The 21,836-nt window shown below is 39.8% G+C and overlaps 1 long non-coding RNA gene across 1 annotated transcript in view; it reads left to right on the top strand.

Annotated features, from left to right (window-relative positions):
* The window catches only part of LOC123766631 (uncharacterized), a 36,886-nt gene that overhangs the window by 11,857 nt on the left and 3,193 nt on the right, over nt 1–21,836 (top strand). Inside the window, exon 2 of the long non-coding RNA XR_011223483.1 lies at nt 11,832–11,990. This is a non-coding gene — a long non-coding RNA (uncharacterized lncRNA). The remainder of the gene's footprint in view (nt 1–11,831; nt 11,991–21,836) is intronic.

Consider the following 21,836-nt stretch of genomic DNA (forward strand, 5'->3'; position numbering starts at 1 on the left):
CAATGTGGGGGGGGGGCGAGGGAGGGTGCGGTCAATGTGGGGGGGGGCGAGGGAGGGTGGGAGAGTCAAATCCCCCCTCCAACATCTGGGTATAGTACCAGCAGCCTCCACAACACTCCATCAGCCTCCAGCTGATGCTTGTAGATGCCTCATCTAACCTCACCTATGTCACACATTAACCTACAGTTCCTGTGATAATTAAACTCATCACAGTGGCGTCTCACCAATATAAACTGTATTGGATTTTGTCCCGAAATAGCTATATGCTGACTGGACGTGTATGTATGTATGTATGTATGTATGTATGTATGTATGTATGTATGAATGTATGTACGCATGTATGTATGTATGTATGTATGTATGTACGCATGTATGTATGTATGTATGTATGTATGTATGTATGTATGTATGTATGTATGTATGTATGTATGTATGTATGTATGTATGTATGAATGTATGTATGTATGTATGTATGTATGTATGTATGTATGTATGTATGTATGTATGTATGTATGTATGTATGTATGTATGTATGTATGTATGTATGTATGTGTGTATGTATTCCCAATCACGTTAAAGACTCCTCCTCTATCATCCAATTAAAAAGAAAAACAACTATGTACTAAATAATCAACTCCTTGTAACTTTAATTATGCTGACCTTCCTATCTGCATTCAGACTGTGCCTACCATCACTATAGGTGATTATAACGCTAGACATAGGAATATTGGTAATTCGCAGTTCAGTAATCGTAACGGCAACCAACTGGTGTCACTATTAGGTAGTCACGATGATGCACAGATTGTGGGTGACCTTGAACCAACGAATATCTACGGGGGTATTCTTGATCTATGTCTCGGTTTCAACGTCGCCCACACCGTGTGCGCCTCGTCAATAGTGCCAGATATGGCGTCTGATCATCTGGGCATATTAGCCACTGTAAGCATTGGAAGCTCTATCCTCCCTGGCGGAATGTTCAAGCGGAAGAGGCTGGCTGTGCCCATCGATCAACGAGACAATTTTGTTGCCCATGTGTCAGATTGGTGCAGTTCATCTGAGCTTTCATCAGTTGAAGATTTTAACAATGAGCTCACAGATACTATCGACCAGTTTATAGAAACACTTGATCCATCGTCCAGGCCACGTAACCCAAATTACACTGGTCATAGCACTTATGCTTATTATAATGATTCTAAATTGCATGCACTAAAACGCACTGCCAGAATAATTGGACCAGCTTATAGAAGGACCCGCACTGCTGAAATGCTTCGGCTCTTTCAAGCGGCTCTGGCTAAGGCCAGGGAACGTATGGTGGAGCTGAGGCAGACAGACTGGTAAACTTTTGTCCGTGGTCTCAATTCTCACACGCCACTAAGTCGAGCATGGAAGGATATCAACAAGATCAAAGGGAAAAATGCTGCAGAGATCTCGTACCCTAATCCTCTACACAGAACAAATGAGCTTGTTGATGCTTGGGCCACGACTTCCAGCCTTGACAGTCTTCCTCTACCCTCACAGAATGAATTAAATAATAGATATACTGATAGGGCAAGACTCCTTGACTTCATGCGTCATCAAGAGGATGACTGTGACATGTTTTTTACTGAATACGAACTAGATTCTGCTGTACTTAAAGGCAAAGCTACATCACCCGGGGAGGATGGAGTTACTTACGGCATACTGCATATGCTTCTGTTAGTTCCAGGGAATCCCTTGCTTCAATTGTATAATATGAGCTATGTTACTGGGGAGCTTCCTAAGTCATGGACCAACAGTGTTATTATTCCCATTCCTAAACCTCACCAGCCGAGTGCTTTTCGCCCAATCTCCCTCACTAGTTGTCTCTATAAGTGTCTTGAGAGGATGTTCTCAACCGTCTCCTTTACAAAATTAATAATATGTTGTCTCCCCAGATATATGGCTTTACGCATGGAAAAAGTGTACATCACTGTATTACCACATTCCTCACCCTGCATACTGATAGGTCATATACCACTTTCCTAGATCTTAAGTCAGCCTTTGACATTGCTAACCCACACGTCATTCTGAGAGAATTTGCTAAAATGAATGTAGGAGGATGGCTTCTACGGTGGATAAGAGGCTATCTATCCAACAGGAAGTCATCTGTACTGTTCCAAGGGCATAGGCGTGTAACAAGAGATTTTGAACTTGGCACTCCACAGGGAGGTGTCCTCAGTCGTACTCTGTTCAATGTGTTAATCAATGCACTTTTAAACTTAGTAACTAGAAGGTCCAGCGAACACATCATTAGCTATGTGGATGATATACTGATCCACACCAATGGGTATACCAACACCCAAAATGTTCTGAACTCTGTATTGTACACATGTCAGGAACTATGATTAGTCATCTCAGTAGAGAAAACAAAGATCCTGAACCGACACCCACCCAGACGGGGTGGGGCCGTTCGCAAAATGCAGTTACATGATGGCTCTCTGCTCGACTATGTTACCAGATACAAATACCTTGGTCTTGAGGTTCTACTGTACCGCAATGTTTTAGCCAGACTGGGTCGCCAACGTAGAGAGAGGTTCCGTGCTCTCAAGGCTGTGGCAGGCTGTGGCAGGCAAACACAACTGTACCGTACAGTGTTATATATTTATTTCAGTTTGAACAATTTTTAACATTAAAGGATAAATCCTTTAATTGGTTGAAATTGGTTTTAACTTTCGAAATCTAATTTGTTGATGTTAAATAATATAAGGTTCAAATTTATTAAGATACATACTTTAAAAACTATTTCTATTTGATACCAACAGTATCACGTTAAGAGAAGCGTCTCGCCTTGCTAACCCAAGTATAAAATATATAAAGAAACGGTGCAACTGTACTGGTATCTGCAGTACAAATATATGTCCCTATTTAAAGAAAAAATAAACTACACCAATCACTGCCACTCCTCACACCAATGCAACAATAAGGAGAGTGATAACAGTGCTTCACATTCGACAATGTTAAATTATTTAACAGATGACGAGATAATGAACATTGGAACAAATGTACAGCTCTCTGACCTTCATATAAAATCTGCATGTGACCTCATCAAACAAACTGTGCCAAGCGTAGAAGGCCTTCATGACCCAGCGTTGTAGCGGGACCTCTCCTGGCCAGTTACAATTGGTGAATTTATTCAAATTATCCAAGTTGATGGTTGTCACTGGGTCACCAACCATCAACGTTTCCAACATTGGAGTAACGGGACAAATTAACATATACGACACCAGGCATAAATTACCATCCAAATCCTCTGAAGTTATCTTGTATGCTCTTGCTAATTGCCAGGATACCTGGTTGATACCTGGTTGATGGGGTTCTGGGAGTTCTTCTACTCCCCAAGCTCGGCCCGAGGCCAGGCTTGACTTGTGAGAGTTTGGTCCACCAGGCTGTTGCTTGGAGCGGCCCGCAGGCCCACGTACCCACCACAGCCCGGTTGGTCCGGCACTCCTTGGAGGAATAAATCTAGTTTCCTCTTGAAAATGTCTTGGATGATAAGCTGATATGCAATGTAATGAATGTCAGCAGACACAGGGACTCAAGTATGAGTGGGGTATATGCTGCGGCGTTTACTGCATCACTTGCAAGTGGTGTAGATCCGGTGAACCTCGTATGATGTGCAGAATATGAGACAACATCTTCAAGAGAACTTCAAAGGAAAGTATCTCATCTCATTCCCTGCAGCTCAGACACTGAGAAGAAAACGAATCATCTGGTCATGCTCGATGGAAGTGTACTGCATTTGCAGAAAGCCAAATGATTTGAAGCTGATGGTATGCTGTGACCGTTACAATATTTGGCACCATGGATCATGTGTAAGTGTTACAGAATGTAATGATGATTCGTGGATTTGTTTCTTGTGCGCTAGCAAGTTGTGAATTATAATTTAAAATAATTAATACATTATTATTATTATTATTATTATTATTATAACTTTTACCAAATGCTTTGCTGAATCAAATAATGTTATTACTTTCAATGTGTTACAATAGCATAATTAAGTGCTGCAAGTGTTGGGTCTTTTATATAGTCGGTATTTGTTATATTCTGTACTCTTTTTATGTTATTTAAATTTCAAATAGAAATAGTTTTTAAAGTATGTATCTTAATAAATTTGAACCTTATATTATTTAACATCAACAAATTAGATTTCGAATATTAAAACCAATTTCAACCAATTAAAGGATTTATCCTTTAATGTTAAAAATTGTTCAAACTGAAATAAATATATAACACTGTACGGTACAGTTGTGTTTAATTATGTTTTGTGATTCCTTTGGAAAAGGTATTTGTGCACCAAGTACTACTAGGTCATTATGAGATATGCTGAATGTTGTCAATATACCATCTGAATACACTTCACTTTGCGTTAATCATTGGACGTCCTAATGATTAAGGTCCCCAAAAGGACTTAATCAGACCTCAGTGGACATTTTTACTCTCACTCTCTCTCTCTCTCTCTCTCTCTCAGAGCATCCCCTTGTGTGTTGTATGTGGGTGCTGAAGTTCAGTCTCTTCTCTATGTATAGGTGAAGGAACTTTCCATAATTGTTATTGCTAATGTTTACTTGTAATACTGGGTATACATCCGGTGTTCTTACCCTCGACCGCGGAGAGGGTAAGCCGCGGCCGTATGGTCTGAAACCCACAAATATTTACAATGGGGAGGGGGGGGGGATAACATTTCCTCTTCAAGCACGCGCACACAAATGAACTATGTTACTTAACTGGAAGCACTCGTACAACATAATTTACACGATTTCTCAGGATAATTATACTTCTTACCAGCATATATACAGTATAGTATCTAGGAGGTTCTCTTCAATGATATCTAAGATAATTAAAAGAACCCAAGCAAACTACTATGGAAATGTGCAGGACAAACATATCAATTGTGACACTAGCTCTCCACTTATGGCATTTTCTTAATTTAGAAACTGTACTTGTGGTCGATCTGGAACCCATGTTGTTGATGTGACGATGTGTTATGAATTTTGTGGCTAGCTCCTCAAGATTGTAACTTGCTTAGATAAATAAATTGTGTGTTCAGTCCCTGAACCCATTATGTGATAAATTAACTAAACTAAAAACTATAGTATGGCGACGAAACCTGAACTGCATAATGTAAATAGGGATTAACCAGAAAAAGATATAGGTGAAGAATAACACCAGGTAACTGTAAAGCTGCCACCCAGTTGGGTATGTGTGCAGCACATGACTGTAAAGCTGCCGCCCAGTCGGGTATGTGTGCAGCACATGACTGTAAAGCTGCCGCCCAGTTGGGTAAGTATGCAGCAAATGACTGTAAAGCTGCCGCCCAGTTGGGTGGGTGTGGAGCAAGACTAGTAACTGCGACTCCTCATAGACGTAAAGTGCCTTTTATAGTGACTGTTGTGAGCCTTTTGTTGAATTACTTGTGACAAAAGATTACTGATGTGTGTATTTGTTTGGTTCATTAAATATGTATGTGTATGTATATATGTATACGTATGTATATGTACATGTATGTGTACATTAATAATTTTGTAACTAGCGTCAAAAGATTGTTATTTGCTTAGCTAAACGAACTAGAGAGTTCAGTTCCTGAACCGATTATGTGCCTCTGTAATCCTTTACATCACCGCCCACGGAATGGGTATTATGGGGTGCATAATAAAGAAAGAAAATGAATGGACCGAACCCCACAATTCATTTAGCTAAGCAAGTTACAATCTTGATGAGCTAGTTACAAAATTCACTATATGTCGTCACATCATAAATGGGTTCGAGATCGACCACAAGTAGTGCATTACATAATTTATCAGTATTGTGCAGCCTGTGATCCCCGCCTGTCTGGATACTGATACCTAGGTAGTTTTCATGTGTCCAGACACAGACGATAAGGTGGTATTATTTATTTAACTTAAGAGATATATATTTTTAAATGTTGTCACATTAACGGCTACATCTTCCTTTCTTCTGACATATAGATTTTTAAGATTAATTAAAATATATGGAAACTAATTATACAATTTATTGGCTGGTGTGCAGGGCTTCACACTCTCAGAGCTAGCCATCAAGTAACTATCAAAATGCATATATCTTCGTTTTCACTTCAGTTATATTTATGACAAAGGATTTTAAATGTAGCCTATATTTCTACCTTTCTGATGACATAAATACTTTCGTTAATTACAATATCTAGATCAAACTAACATTGATTTTCAAAAGGTTGTATATTTTCCATCAATGGAGAGCATCAGCCAAGAAGCCTTCTTTAAAATATGAATATCTTTCCTCACCCAATAAGATCTAATCTCTGAATAAAACGCAAAAAACGACTTGATTGTAACCTATCCACCGCTGCCCATTTGAAGGGGGAGAGGAGGTTATGTGTAGGATAAACATATCAATTGTGACACTAGCCCTCCATATATGTCAGTTGCTTAAATTATAAACTGTACTTGTGGTCGGTCTCGAGCCCATTGTTGATGTGACAATGTGCATTGACTTTTGTAACTAGCTTATCAAGATTATAACTTGCTTGGCTATATGAATTGTGGGGCTCAGTCCCTGAGCCCATTATGTGCCTCTGTAACACTCCACTATCGCCCATAGGATGGGTATGGGGTGCATAATAAATGAACTAAACTAAGCTCTGCCTTTTTGATAACATATACAATTATAAGCTTTATTTGTGAATCTCAATTAATTAAACAATATATCACAGAGCCTGTAGGGTTTGGTGAGATGAGCGAAGAGACATGGGAGATTTTACATAAGTACAGTACATTGTAGTTTAGGTAACGAACGCATGTCAACGAATAACGAGTATATATTTATTTTTTATTTTTTTGTAATATAACAAAACTATTGTCCTATGAAGTCGATTTAACTTCCAAACATATATATTTTTAATAAATGTTAAATGTTTTCTAGCTAGTTATGTTAGATTTTATTAAAAATATGTATTCTACTTGTCAACATTATAATTTAAATTTGTGATAATTTGTGCAGAGAAGTGCGACAACTGGATATGCCAACAAACACTTTCCAAACAACGATATATCTTGGATAAGTCGCTCCACAACATTGACGCTTGGACCGTCGACTTCCTTTGATGCTACTTATTTACTTATTTCATGATGAAATTATATTAGTTTGGAGTAAATATATGTTTTCTCATGTTCTGCATTCAACACCCACATTATAGTGAGTATATATACCATATTACTTCATTACCTAAATAATGCTAGGAGGGTTTGAGTAGCTTTGGGTCTTTAGTGGACAGAATCTCCAATAGATGGGGCGAGAGTCGCCCCATCTCTCTCGCCCAAGCAAGAGTCGAAACTTAATTTAAAATTGATATATCTTTGCTCTCGAACATGATATATTTCATTTGTTGCAATCATAATAATGTTCATATCTCGGTCTTTCTGGAGGCATATAAGATTTTAGGCTTTATTAGCGTATCTTTGTTAATTATACAATATATCGGCAAGTGCGTAGGCGTCTGCACTCCATGCCCGACAAGCTACTGAGCGCTACTATAAAAACATATGTATCTTCACTTAAGCTATAAATATGTCTATTGTAATGTATTTAAAATGAAGCTCTTATTTCTATCTTGCTTAAGACATATAAAACACTTGTGTTTATTAACGAATTTAAGTGAAATAAACATTGATCTGAGAGAGAGTTGCTCTGTCGTTCAGTCTGTACGGGGTGGGAGCTCCGTAATTTTTAAAATACATGTATCTTCATTAGAACTTTAAATATGTCTATGGTAAAGTGTTTAAAGTGAAGCTTATATGTCTGCCTTTCTTGAGACATATAAAACATATATGTTTATTAACGAATTCACGTGAAATAAACATTGTTCTGAGAGAAAGCAAATCATCAAATGCAATTCAGCTACAGATAGACAACATTAACATCAGTAATAAAAATGATGGCAAGTTTCTTGGCCTATTCCTAGACAAGAGACTCAACTACAGCACCCACATTCAACACATAACTAAGAAAGTCTCTAAGACAGTTGGTATACTCTCCAAAATCAGATATTATGTTCCTAACTCTGCTCTCCTCTCACTATATTATGCACTAATCTACCCCTATCTTAATTATGGTATCTGTGCATGGGGGTCTACCACTGCAAACCATCTTAAGCCCATCATCACACAGCAAAAATCTGCTATCAGAATAATAATTAACTCTGCTTTCAGACAACACTCAGCTCCCTTGTTTAAATCCCTAAACTTGCTAAATATTAACTCCCTCCACACATTCTCTTGTGTCAACTACACTTACAAAACCCTGTTCTTAAATGTAGACCATGCTCTGAAACTCTCCCTGGACAGATGTAATAGGACCCATTATCACCACACCAGAAATAAATATCTCTTTGGGTGGTTGGAGCCCCATACCCATCCTGTGGGTTGTAGTGGACGCCATGCATACTCATCCTGTGGGTGGTATTGGACCCCATACCCTTCCTGTGGATGGATGTGGTCCCCATACTCATCCTGTGGGTGGATGTGACCCTCATACCCATCCTGTGGGTGGTATTGGACCCCTTACCCACCTAACAGGTGGTAGTGGACAATATACCCATCCTAGCTATAGTTGGTATAGTAGACACAATAATATCCTGTTTGCAGTAGTTTACCCCATAGACATTCCAACGTAACATCGTTTTCTGTTAGCGTTCCTACAAAACATCCTTTAAAGATTTGTAAAGCACAAACTATGGTATATAATATTGATTGGTGAAGCACTGTTATTCTATGTAATAATTTTTAGTGCTTATTATAATTTACTAAGAACAACTAATATTTCTCAAAACAAAACTACGAGCCTTCAATAGGAAGTAGCTGATCTGTAATATTCTAAGAGCATGGACAATAGTAGGTAAATTTCACAACCCATGTGGGATCTGAAAACTACAATTTTCCTTATAATTGAACCAATCACGACTATTCTGCTATCTACGTTGACGGACGGGTACTGTGAAACGTAAATTGGTACGGGAGGAAGAGTTTGGGTTTTGGAAAAAAAAGTAACTGGGAATATATCACATATTTACTAAGTCATATTCAACATATTGACTTTAAGCATTAAATCATATATGTGTTGTCTTGTGTGAGAACGGGTTGCACGAAGGCATTTAGCTGCCGCTTTGAGCTCGGGGGACAGTATGGTGCTTCTGTAATTGCCTCGATTCTTTCTTCCTTCCGCAATAAGTTCTGCTTGTAAGGTATCTTTGGAAGTGACCTTCTTTTGTGTCTCGAGGTCGAATATGTCGTCCAACAGAATTTCCAACTCCACTTTCCGGGCCATCTCACTCGGTCTGGACATAACATGACAGTTTATGCCCAGATTTAGGAGAGCGACTTGGTCCTCAGTGAGGTTAATTCCTGCAAGGTTCAGGAAGCCATCTCTTGGTCGTGGAATTGCCATAGGTCCTCCATATAACGTTGTTAGTTTCTTGATAATCCTTTTTTCAGTGCTGAGGTGATGTCGGTCTGTGAGGATGTCGAGGTGTTGTTCAATGCGGGTACGGATACTTTCGTCGATGTTGCTATTTCTCCACTCGTTTGTAGCATGAAGTAGTTGCGTTTTGTTGTCTTTGATTTCATTCTCTGCCTTGTATATCTGATCACGAATCAGATCCTGGCGATATTTTATCGTGAAGGCTTGATTCCTTGCTGCTGGGTCGTGCGTTTATATATTAGTATATTTTGGTAGCAGTCTTTCCTGTAGACATATATTATTAAATATGACCGAAAAAGTAAGATTAATAATTCTAACACGAATTTTCTCAATCTTTCGTACATTTCTTTTCACTGCTGGTGGTAATTAAAAAATCAATTCTCCAAAATTCATTTTTATTTCTAGTCTGACGCGAAACTTGAACGCGTTTCGTAAAACTTATTACATTTTCAAAGACTTTAGTTTACACATACACAACTGAATAGAACTTACACATCTCTGATTTGTTTATATCTACATTTGAGTGAGGTGGATGGGGTGAGGTGGTATTAATAGGGTATTAAATTCATCAACACAAGACAGAACACGAAACAATGGGTATTGAATGGAAGTGATTGTAGAAAGCCTATTGGTCCATATTTCTTGATGCTTCTATATTGGAGCGGAGTCTTGAGGTGGGTAGAATACAGTTGTGCATTAATTGGCTGTTGATTGCTGGTGTTGACTTCTTAATGTGTAGTGCCTCGCAAACGTCAAGCCGTCTGCTATCGCTGTATCTATCGATGATTTCTGTGTTGTTTACTAGGATTTCTCTGGCGATGGTTTGGTTGTGGGAAGAGATTATATGTTCCTTAATGGAGCCCTGTTGCTTATGCATCGTTAAACGCCTAGAAAGAGATGTTGTTGTCTTGCCTATATACTGGGTTTTTTGGAGCTTACAGTCCCCAAGAGGGCATTTGAAGGCATAGACGACGTTGGTCTCTTTTAAAGCGTTTTGCTTTGTGTCTGGAGAGTTCCTCATGAGTAGGCTGGCCGTTTTTCTGGTTTTATAGTAAATCGTCAGTTGTATCCTCTGATTTTTGTCTGTAGGGATAACGTTTCTATTAACAATATCTTTCAGGACCCTTTCCTCCGTTTTATGAGCTGTGGAAAAGAAGTTCCTGTAAAATAGTCTAATAGGGGGTATAGGTGTTGTGTTAGTTGTCTCTTCAGAGGTTGCATGGCGTTTCACTTTCCTTCTTATGATGTCTTCGACGAATATATATATATATATATATATATATATATATATATATATATATATATATATATATATATATATATATATATATATATATATATATATATATATATACATATATATATATATATATATATATGTCGTACCTAGTAGCCAGAACGCACTTCTCAGCCTACTATGCAAGGCCCGATTTGCCTAATAAGCCAAGTTTTCCTGAATTAATATATTTTCTCAATTTTTTTCTTATGAAATGATAAAGCTACCCATTTCATTATGTATGAGGTCAATTTTTTTTATTAGAATATATATATATATATATATATATATATATATATATATATATATATATATATATATATATATATATATATAAAACCTCAGACAGCCATTCACTCCAAACGCACTAGTATGTCCAGTACCATAACAATGGTCCACGACCCACTGAACAAAAGTGTTGGTAGTCGGACACTATTTACACGACACACAACAGCACCTAATGGCCAGATATCACAGATGATTTTCATCAAATCCATTCACTATATGAGGAAAACACAATCCTCAAATGTATGACAAGCTTGAATGGTCCCCAAACCAAATGTATTTGAGAAACTCCTTGTTAAGGGTTTCGAACCTCAGGCAGGCAGGTGCTCTAAACACGCTAGCATGTCCAGTACCATAACCAATGGACCACGACCAACTGCACAAAAGTGTTTGTAGTCTGAGACTACCCAGCACCCGACAGCACTCGGTGGCCAGTGATCACGGTGATCAATGTCTTTGTCCATGTACATTAGACTTCTATATAAGTTAAACTGTTAGGAACACATGTATCCAAATTGCATTAAAGCTGTGCAAATTACAAGTATAAATATGTGTACATGATACATGTACACATATTTATACATATACAGATAATATCTGCCAATCTACAGCTGAATACATTGCACAGATAATTAACAATCTACGCTCATAACAGCAGGTCCTGATTTAAAAAAGTAATATATAAATCGTTATCAATGATGCTTGATTACTTATAATTTGGTTAAAAAGCTGTTTACTGACATGTTACAATCAACAAGCTTAAAACAATTTGTTTTATTGTTAGATTTCCTGAGCGACCGACTCTAAAGCTGGCGGCGGAGACAACTCCACTGATGACCATGGTTACCCAGGTGGAAACTCAAGCCCGTCAGGGAAGGATGGTAGAATTTTCAGGACCCATGGCTTACCTGGTATCCTACCTGGCCAAGGCTCTCAACTTCTCGTAAGTTGAAGTGTCTGGGACCCGCATCAGACCTGCTATTGTACCTTTCCAGGTCTCTCACAAGTTACAGATTACAGTCACGCAAGAGTTAGGGAAAACTCATAATCTATTTTATTTAACACACTAAACAACTTCTAATGTTAAAATGTATGTTACGTAATATCCACTGTTTTCGTCATCCTAAAATCAAGGTTACCAGCTAATTTAGAGTATAAAACTGCGTTAAAAATACTTAGAATTATGCTTTAAGAAAATTAAGTGACCTGTTAAATGCTATGTAACCAGATGTTTTTTTAAATTAAATGTGTTTTGGCAGTTAGAGATATATATAATAATGCATGCATACATAATGATACAAGTACACATAATGATACATGTGCACATAATTTATACATATACACACATAATGATAAATGTGCATGTAATGATTCATGTGCACATAATGATACATGCACAAATAATGATACATGCACAAATAATGATACATGTACATATAATGATACATGTGCAAATAATGATACATATACACATAATGATACATGAACAAATAATGACATATGTTCACATAATGATATATGTAAACATAATAAAACATGTACATATAATGATACATGAACACATGATGCTACCTGTGCACATAATGATACATATACACATAATGATACATATATATACATAATGATACATGTAAACATAATGATACATGTACACATGAGCCGGGATCCAAGAGTTAATGCTCGATCCTGCAGACACAATTAGGTGAGTATATAATATTACATGTACACATAATATTTCTTGTACACATAATGATACATGTACACATAATGATACAAGTACACATAATGATACAAGTACACATAATGATACATGTAAACATAATTATACATGTACACACATAATGACACTTGTACACATTATACATGCACACATAATGATACATGTATGTTACGTGTCGTTTACATAGGCTCAAGAATAGTTGAGTTGTCCGGCTGAAGATTCCCCCCCCCCACTCACACTCTCCGTGGACCAGAAAACGGCTGAGAAGGACAATTTAAAGCGTAACTCGACATTTTAAAGTAATGTATTAAACACGACATACAGTTAATCCTCAATCATACAGACTCATGAAACAAAAACGTGACCTGTCCAGGAATTAGGGCCAGAGTTAGGTAAACACAAATAATCACAAATTAAATGGCTAACTAACATTCCATTGTACCATACTCGATCGTACCTTCTTAACTATCTTAGTTACAACTGAATAATACATTACTTAACTTAAATGAGTGAGTTGTTGCTCTCACAGACAATACAAACTAGGTGCTCTCTGCCTCACGTCCCTTGTATGACTGGCGAAGCCCCGCCCGTGTACAGGCGGCCCCGCGTTCGGACGAATTCGTCCGACCCGTAAGCCTAGTTTTGTTAATATATTTAATTATATATACAAGAGTTCTTATATTCTTGTACAACCACTAGCACGCATAGTGTTTTGGGCATGTCCTTAATCCTATGTTCCCCAGAATACGACCTCACTGAATCGTTTAACAACCAGGTACCCTTTTTACTGTTGGGTGAACAGAGGCTACAGTTAAGGATTGCCCCCCAGTAAATCTTCCCTGGCCAAGGATACCAACCCAGGACATAGCGCTCGCGAAACGCCAGGCGAGGGTCTTACCAACTACACCACGTGAACTGTTAACCCACTACTAAACATAACTTTTCCATATCTCTCAAATGACCATTCATTTACTTAGAAACTGCTGAGTTGCACAAAGCTGGTAATTACTGGTTAAACATATACGAATCTGATATAAGAACTTACATCGTACTTAAACATAAGTCCCCCTCCTACATCAGGTGGCAGGCTTACCTCGTGCCAAGTTAATTACAGACTTGAATAAATTATACTCCTAACCACGACTAAGGAAGCTAACCAAGACTCACCCTCACAGGTGATGGGTATATACATAAGCACTACCTATTGTAGGCTCCTAACTGAATACTAACAGGTACACACGATTTCTGTAAATGAAACACGACGTGAATGGCAACAGGAACCGCATGAACAACTGATGTGAGAGTTGATTCACGCTTTCACATAAGCATGGAAATTCAACATAAAGAATGAATATTACATAGAAGGTAAATTTACTTGTATTTAAGCATTTATGTATTTATTTACATAAATATTGTATTTACCCACTTAAATGAATAACTCCAGAGATCTACAAAACTACTCTTGGCCAATGAAACATCCAGCAAAGTTCTCAAGCATGTCTACCAGTACGATACAGTTGGTATCGCCTGATCGCCAACATACCGCCACGCCTCAGCCGATGGCCAGAGGAGGCCAACAATACACCTTAACTACAAAAGGGTCGCTCTTGCGCGCCCTCACATTTCATCATACTAAACATCTAATACAAGCCATTACATACAAACTACATCAATCACACTCTCGTCCCTCATCTACAACAATAGACTTCAATAAATGGATGCATCCTACTTCAGTGGTACCTCGCCTTACAGATGCCCCTCTTTACAAACTTTTCGGGTTACAAGCCCGATTTCTTCGAAAATTTGAATCGGGTTACGAACTTTGCCTAGGGAAACGAAGTTTGTTGATAAGTGTATGGCCGACCTAGCACATGGTGGCACGACGATCGTGCCTCAGTTTACCAGTGCCTCCCGCCCAGTAACTATTGCGCCTGAATGCTTTGCAAAGAATTTTAGTTTTTTCGGATTTTTGGCTATTTGAACATAAAAGTTAGTTATTTATGTCACCATGGATCCCAAGAAAGCCAGTGGTAAGGTTCAAGCCAAGAAATCATATGAGAATGACCATCGAAGAAAAACAAGAGATCATTCGTAAACATGAAAATGGTACACGGGTTGTTGAACTAGCAAGGCAGTACAACAAATCTATGTCAACGCAACCCGTTCTCGCAAATTCGTAAAGTCAATATTGACTTATTAACTACGTGCATAGGTGATATACTAAACATAATAGATACCCTTAAAAAGATTCATAGAAAACACCAACCTTACCTAACCTTGTTAATATCTTAAGATAAGCATCTTATTGCTTCGTAATTACAATTATTACTTAACCTATACCTATTATAGGTTAGGTAATAATTGTAATTACGAAGCAATAAGATGCTTATCTTAAGATACTAACAAGGTTAGGTAAGGTCGGTGTTTTCTATGAATCTTTTTAAGGGTATGTATTATGTTAAGTATGTCACCTATGCACATATTTAATAAGTCAATATTGACTTATTAAATTTGCGAGAACGGGTTGGTCAATGATATGCACATTGCTAAGAAAAAGGACATTATGAGTGCTAAAGTGGCGAAAGGCGTATCAACAATCACGAAGCAAAGAACACAAACACTTGAGGATGTTGGTAAGTTGTAATTAATTCAACAAAAGCAAGCTGTAGTTGGTCGTTGTATTAACCTAAAATTTTTAATGACATTGTGATGTCTCACTTCAGACAAGTGCTACAACGTAGGGGAAAAACAAGTGTCACTAGACAGGTTTTTAGCGAGAAGAGCAGGGAGCCACAAGTAGGTCCTAGTGGTATGCAGGCAAAACGTGCCAGAGAGTGTACCCCTAGAGAAGTCATCACTGCCTGATGTTTAGATTTAGTTTTTTAAACATTTGAAAAAAATGTCAAAAAGGTTCGTTCAATGTATGTCAGGTAGGCTCCTCCATTTTCTGTAAAAAAAAAAATGAAAAGATAAAAAAATTGAAAGAATCTGAAAAAAGGTCAAAATGGTTCATTCAGTGTATATCAAGAAGGTTGCTCCATTTTCTACAAAAAATATATAAATGAAAAAATACAAAAATATAAATTGAAAGAAATATCAAATGTCAAAAAGGTTTGTTCCGTGTATGTCAGGTAGGCTGCTCCATTTTCTATAAAAAAAAATAAAAAAATTAAAAATAGCAAAAATTGAACAAAATTTGAAAAAAAATATCAAGAAGGTTCGTTCAGTTTGTGTCAGGCAGGCTGTTCTATTTTCTATAAAAAATAAAAAAAATATAAAAAATGAAAAAAAATGAAAAGAGGAAAATGTCAAAAAAGGTTCGTTCAGTGTGACAGATATTTATAATCACTGCCAGATGTTAAAATATATGGGGACTCCTTTTCCAAACACTAACACCTCTACTCCTCCCCCCCCCTCCCCCTCCTCACTGTCTTCCATACGCCAACAAGACTCAGCAATAATGGTAAGTAGTAACTTGTACATACTTTAGTACTGAAGATTTGGGTGAAATAGGTATAAAATTTACTTTGAAGTTAATTTTTGGGGGAGTGTGGAACGGATTAATTCAATTTACATTTTTTCTTACCTTCATATTTTTATCTACATATGTTAAAAGTCAGTTATTCATTTAACAGATATCTGGATCATAACAATGAATACATAATGATACATGTAAACATAATGATTGATGTACACATATGATACATGTACATATAATGTTACATGTACATATAATGATACGTGAAAACATAATGATACATGAAAACATAATGATACATGAAAACATAATGATACATTTAAACATCATGATATATGTACACATAATGATATATGTACACATAATGATACTTTTACACATAATGATACTTGTTCACATAATAAAATATGTACTCATAGTGATACATGTACACATAACGATACATGTACACTGTTACAGTGCCCTCTCCCATATCTTTCCTTAGCCAGTAAGAAAAGTCATATCTCTACGTCCTGCATGTACCCTGAGATGCAGGGATTCTTTTGGTATGAGTGACGAGTGGCGAGAGTACGTATTTGAGGAGAAAACGCCGAGATTAAAAATGTTCTTACAAAGGGGCTTACCCCCTTCAGGTATACAGCATGGCGGCGAATATATCAGCTTCCCACCAGAACTTGAGGGCACCAGCAGCTTGGCGATTGGCTTGTCCAGGTCACGTGCCGAAGCTGACCAATAGGGGGCCATCCCTTGGGTTGTGATGTCACTGGGCAGGCGGCACCTGAGGGCTTGGAGAGTGCCGGGCGCTCAGATTTACACAGCCTTTCGCAGAGAGCAGACGTGCGATAAAGGGGCTCTCGAGTTTGGAGGTTTAGGAGCCTTGCCCAGTGGATATATGCAGTAGTGCATATGCATAGTTACTACAGAAGACTACTATACTTCAGGGAGTACGAGGAAGCCGAGTTTCAACGGTGTAAGGGCGCCGAGGACTGTGCGTTGTTAGTCTTGGAGGGAAGTGGGAATGGCGATGCGGCGGGAGCATTAAGTGGTACTCCGCCAGAGGGTCCCAACCCAACGCAGAGCTGCTAGTGACTGGGTCACATGCACTGGTGAATGGAAGGGAAGCATCATGTCCGGACCTATGAGGACTGGTCTTAGTGAAGGTTCACTGGGACCAGTCCTCATACAGCATGGCGGCGGATATATCAGCTTCCCACCAAGACTTGAGGACACCAGTGAGGGAGACGACTTGCGCAGGAACTGCTGGCCGGGCCAGTGGGAGCGACTGCAATTCCAGGAGTGATAACGGAAAAGACGTGTATCTACACGACGCCCGTGGACCTATGATTCTCGACCTGAACCACAAGGGACGACCCAGGAACCGAGGACCATTATGACCACTGGAGTTCAGGCGTTTTGTAACAGGATGTGATAAGGTAGATCATTATTTCCCTCCCATTGTCCCTTGAGAACTAAGCGAGTTTGGGCCATTATTACTATACAAACAGTAGCGTGTTTCCGAGTGTCTTAGGAGTAGGTTAGGCTATAGGTCAGCACATATATATCTACTACCTGTGTTAAGGCAGCGGCTGGCGAGTGTGGCAGACCCGAGGCGACAGTGTGCCGACGAGGAGGGAGCCGCACCAGTGTCGGGCAGAGGTCCCTTTGCCGGAAGCGGCAAGAGGAAAACTGCCAACTGTTATGATCCCAGGTAGCCGAAAAATGAGTCTCCCCTTTGAGAATTATTCTATCAGGCCTGACCTGACTAGAAGGTCTAGGAAATATAGAGGTGAAGACACATGTAAAATAGTTGGTTGCATTTGATAAACAATTTAAGATAATGGGCAGTGAATAAGAAAATAGATAAATGACTGGTTATGAGATGTGAATAATTTGCTGGAGGCATGATGCTCGCTTCGAGAGGGCTCTGACCCCACTTGAGTACCAGACATTGTGAGGGGGAAATTACAAGCATGGAGGAATAGAAGAAAGCCGAGGACTCGATGGAAGTCAAACAGGATGAGGTCTCGGATAAATGAGGAGACGAAAGGGAGGATCGTCGGTGAAGACGAGGGAGTGAAGTATGAAGACGGGAGACGGAAGTATAATGGCAGTAGATGGAAGTGTGAAGACGACAGAGGAGGTACAGACAGTAGATGTCTGACTCTGGACGTGAAGAGAAGAAGACGAGGAAACGGAGGATGGAAACAATAAGTAGAGTGGACCATATACCATCCAGAAGGCACTAGGGGATGTGAATTATGTAATACACATGCCAGATCGTCCGAGGAAGTCACAGGTTTGCCACGTGAACATGATAAAGAGGTACTATGACAGAGATAAGCCTCTAGGCGATGAGGAACAGATGGAAACACCGTTGCAGACGACTGTGCTTTGTGTGGGAGACAGCAAAGGAATAGAAGAGGAAAACTGTAAGTTAGAGAGGGCCGATGGCACGAAGGTATCGAATACAGAAAGCCTAGCCAAGATAGGTGAGCGTCTGGGTCATTTGGAGGATGACCAACGCCAGGAGCTAGTGGAGATCCTACGGAGGAATAAGTCGTTATTCACGGACGTGCCCAGAAGACACTGCGGAACGGTGCATGAAGTAAATGTAGGGAGTGCTGACCCCATCAAGCAGCACCCTTACAGAGTTAACCCGGAAAAAGCAGTGGTGATGAGAGCAGAAGTACAATATCTGCTAGATAACGACTTGGCAGAGGTTAGCAACAGTGACTGGAGTTCGCCGTGCCTCTTCGTGAAGAAGAGTGATGGCACATACCGGTTCTGCACCGATTACAGGAAAGTGAATGCAGTCACAGTCGCTGACTTGTTCCCGATACCACGCATTGATGATTGCATAGATCGGATTGGGAGTGCACGGTATGTCTCGAAAATAGACCTGCTGAAGGGATACTACCAGATTCCCCTATCCGAGGAGGCTAAGAGGATCTCAGCGTTCGTAACACCCAACAGCTTGTACCAATATAAAGTGGTGCCGTTTGGAATGAAGAATAGTGGTAGTTGTTTCCAACAAGTAATGAATCAGGTATTACAAGGCTCGACCGGATGTGCAGTGTACATCGATGATATTGTGGTGTTCGCTGATTCCTGGAAGGATTACGTGGATCGACTTTTAGATTTGTTCGATCGGTTGGAGAAGGCCAACATGACGATCAACTTAGCAAAAAGTGAGTTCGGGAGAGCCCGCCTGGAGTACCTTGGGTATATACTAGGGCAAGGCGAGGTTGCTCCGGTAAGAACAAAGGTGGAGGCCATTGACAATTTCCCGGTGCTCAGGAGTAAGAAAGAATTGTTGAGATACCTCGGTATGATTGGATATTACCAGAAGTTCTGCGGAAATTTCTCCGCCATAGCCGCTCCTATGACGAGTTTGCTATCAAAGAGCAAGACGTGGGAGTGGAATGGAACAGCACAAGAAGCGTTTGAAAAGACCAAAAGACTGTTGACCGAGGCGCCTGTACTAGTGTCGCCAGATTTTGGAGCGCCGTTTACGTTATTTGTAGATGCCAGTGATATAGGGGCTGGAGCTGTACTGACGCAGCAGAGTGATAGAATTTATCGCCCCGTGTCCTTCTTCTCGAAGAAGTTCGTTAAGCACCAGAGGTCATACAGTACGGTCGAGAAAGAGACTTTGGCCCTGGTGATGGCATTGAAACATTTCGAAGTGTATGTGAGTGGGGGAGGACACCCAGTGACGGTGTATACAGACCATAATCCCCTAGTTTTCCTGAGGAAAATGAAGCATGCGAACCAGAGGTTAACCAGATGCTTTTTATTGCTCCAAGAGTATGACCTGGTGATAACGCACATAAGAGGGCGAGACAATGTAGTAGCTGATGCGTTATCTCGAGCCTAGCCACTAGAATAATTCTCAAAAACAAGGGCGAGGGAGTGTTATGATCCCAGGTAGCCGAAAAATGAGTCTCCCCTTTGAGAATTATTCTATCAGACCTGACCTGACTAGAAGGTCTAGGAAACATAGAGGTGAAGACACAGATGTAAAATAGTTGGTTGGATTTGATAAACAATTTAAGATAATGGGCAGTGAATAAGAAAATAGATAAATGACTGGTTATGAGATGTGGATAATTTGCTGGAGGCGTGAGGCTCACTTTGAGAGGGCTCTGACCCCACTTGAGTACCAGACATTGTGAGGGGAAGTTGTGCTCTGTGTGAGCTCCTGTCAGAGAGGAACCCCTAGTGATATACCTTCAAGAGGAAGGAAGTGTGCAGACGTTCCAGCTGTGGAATCGTGCTGGGAACGTTGTGGTCTCAAGTCCTGGACGGCATGGAGAGTTTGTTAAGCCGCCCAGATACATTATCGTGGGCCGTGGGAGCGCCCTGTTCAGACTTCGTCAGAGAGAGAGCGTCCTCGACTAGACAATCTATGGTAAGCACGATTTTAAGCCAGTTTATAATGATTACTTGTAGTTGGTCGTGTGCCCGGCGACAGTAGCGAATGTTTATTGATAAGTTAGACATGTTTTGGTAAGGCAGGAAGGCCTAAAATAAGAGAGTGGAGATGGAGAAACGTCCTGGAGGACGGAGCGATGTCTGTCTCCTCTGAGCGCTGGCAGATGACTGAGGGAGCCCAGCTCCTGGTGGGGTAGTTGCCTCCAGGGCCGCCTGGCCGGGCGGAGCATGGACCAGCCCAAACGGGGGAGTCCACTCTCACAGTATGTAGAGAGCAGATAGATGTTGGATGCAAACATATTGTGTGGATTATTTCGTCTATGTGTTTATAAGGAAACATTTTTATTGGCGTGTCAATGGGTTGCTGGTTTGTCTTTGGGGAAGAAGTTGCTGAGAACTTCGAAGCCAGCACAGAGGGAGTAGTTGATGAGACTCCAAGGTAGTGGAAAGTACTGAGCTCTGTGGGAGAGCAGCCTTACAGTGAGGAAGAGGATCTCAAGCTGTGAGAGGAGGAGTAATGGAATGAAGCTTCACAAGTTTTGTGATACCAGTGGTTAAGCACCATTGTCGATCAAGGAAGACTTCATGGTGTAGCAGCAAGGAGAGCTGTGGAGGACCCTGGTAGTTAAACCCGGAAGAACCTGAAGATGTCAGGGTAGTGAGCTTCCAGATGTGGAAGGGAAGTTCTGGTTGATTACTTGTAGGGAGTTGGTAGAGTGTTTGGTTGTCATTAGCGTGCAAGACGCAGTGAAAGGTGAGTGATTGTTTGCCATTTTTGTGCCAAGGAGTACTTATACTGAAGTATAGTTACAGTCGTAGGCTGGATTACCTGCAGAGACATACATATGTGTTCTAGGACTGATAGGGTGATCGATTGATCATTGTTGTATATCAAGGAACATTTATACTAATATTTATGTTATTGCATTCATACGCTGGTTTTCCTTGTATGTGTTTATAGATATATATTCTCTTGCTGATAGTGCAACATTGTCTTATGAGACTTGACCTACTTGAGGAGGTTGGTAGTATTAGGTGGTAAATCAGGAGATAGGATACCACTTGATAAGCAGATGATAGAGTTCTGATGGTGTTGGAGTGCAACCTGATTGTAATATTATGGAGCATAGGATTCATTATTATTATATGTGTGTATA

The sequence above is a fragment of the Procambarus clarkii genome, chromosome 62 (assembly GCF_040958095.1).
Source record: "Procambarus clarkii isolate CNS0578487 chromosome 62, FALCON_Pclarkii_2.0, whole genome shotgun sequence".
Taxonomy (NCBI): Eukaryota; Metazoa; Arthropoda; class Malacostraca; order Decapoda; family Cambaridae; genus Procambarus; species Procambarus clarkii.